We start from the raw sequence: 2,165 nt of genomic DNA on the forward strand, positions 1-2,165 counted from the left end.
TGTCACTTAGCTCAGAGGTTAAAGCCACTCTTAAGTCTATATTCCGTGATTTCTCTTCTGGCTAATGAATCTTTCATTAAGAATTCTTTTCAGTAAAGTTTTCAGCAAAGATGGAGGTAGAACAGCAAAGATAGACTTAAAACTCCAGTTGAGATTTTGGTCATGAGCTTCCTGACAAAGAGAAATGGAATACTGGTAATTCATGGCATGCACATCATCTCAAAAGTAATCTCCTGTAGTAGATGCTGACCAATTGACAACTGAGGCAATGACCTTGGAGGTCCAGGTGACTAGATACAGCTGACCACAGTGGTCGGTACAGGTGACCATAACAGGACCTATAGAAGGACCATGGTATGGAAAGAATCCTTAAAGTGCTTCTGAATATGTATAAGGAGAAACCATAAGCATGGGTCTACTAAATTACAGAGTCACAGTGAAAATCAGAGAGAGACCCCAGAGTAGTTCTAAAAGAATCTCCCTATTGTAACAAAATCAAATGCAATGCAACATTTTAATTTTCAAGATTCTGAGTTATAATTACTGTTGAATTCAGACATGCCAAGTTCTTGTATAAAAGTTTAAGGTATTAATTGGTAAATAATCTGATTCAAAAACTTGGAATGCACTGAACCCAGATGAAATTGGCAGTCTTAAACCATTACCACCAATAACACCCTGTCACTCTAAGCCTCTCAGCCAATGGCTGTAAGTTACCTTCCGGTCTCTGAGGTCATGGCCTCTCTCTGTTTGAAAGCTGTGACAATTCACATAGGTATTTCTCTGAAATATCCATTCTTTCTGTAATAATATCCAGGAGCAGTTAGCTTCATGCAGGGCAAATGGGAGGAAATTCACATCCTCCTCAAAAGCCACCACAGTCTCCTTCTATTACCAGAAACCCAGTGACCATATACACAACGTATTAGATCTTAGGAGACAAAATATAACATTAGGTTGACCCAGAATGTATTGTTCCTGTGTTATGTGTGTTAGCTCATAAAGCGAGAGGTGCCTCTTAAAAAATAACTTGGTTAGATGGCTGGAAATGTGGATTGGGCAGTGGAGTTGGAACTTCATAAGACTGAGTTGCTAATGCTTTATAACCTAAACTGGGAAAGGTAATCCTATGGTTATATCTGCCAGTACCCCCCTCCAAGGGCCCTGTATGACTGTAGAGCTTGCCACTCTTGAGGTGAGCTCTCTGATTTCCATGGGAATAGCAAGATCCCAATATAGCAGAGGCTATGCAACAGTTATCGACAAAGACAGGAGGGGACCATTTATCTACAATAATAGCAAATATTCAGACTGCTTTGACCCCTGGAAAAGTTCTCAAACAAAGTAGACTGGCAGTCTAGTAGAATATCAGTTTATATTTATAAGCGGTTTAGCCCGGGTCAGCTAAACCCTGAGTTGTCACTGAACCGTTACACCTTCTTATTAAATTTTCAGCCCTGAATCACCTCAGGTGCTTTCAGTCCCATTGTTGATGAAGCATCTGCATCACTGTTAGGACCTGGGTTCCTTAACCACAGTGTACATGGCCGTGGCATAGCCCTTTGAGTCTTGCTCCAGAGACTCATGGCCATCTACGAGATGATTGATTATGCACTGAGGAAAGAACATATGCAGATCCCCACATTGACTTCTTTATCCATGGAATGAGTGCCATGTATTAAGGAAGAGCCAGGTGGAAGCTACTCCAACTTTCACTCTCTCAGAAACCAGAAGCAATACTACATCAGTGGTATGAATTGATGTGGTACGATTAATGTCATCATAAGAGAATTTAAGAGCAGAAATGATGTTAATTAGTATATATCTATTTAACTCACCACTATGGCCAATTAAAATGACTTTTGGCTACTATAAATTTAATCAGGGAATGATCAATTGTAGCTCCCATCTCAAATGGACTATCTTTATTGGAACAGATCAACACCGAACTTAGCATTAATATAGAGTTATCGATATGGTCAACGACATTTTCTCTATACCTGTCTGAAAAACAAACACAAGAAGAAGTGTTATCTAACAGGGTCAACAGAATACCTTCACACTGTTTTCTTAATGGTACATTAGTGTAGATTATCTCTACATTCTGTAAGATATCACACTAGTTGACTATGTTGACAACATTATGCTGATTGGATTCAATGACC

The sequence above is a fragment of the Megascapheus bottae genome, chromosome 4 (genome assembly GCF_031878675.1).
Source record: "Megascapheus bottae isolate mThoBot1 chromosome 4, mThoBot2.hap1, whole genome shotgun sequence".
Classification (NCBI taxonomy): domain Eukaryota; kingdom Metazoa; phylum Chordata; class Mammalia; order Rodentia; family Geomyidae; genus Megascapheus; species Megascapheus bottae.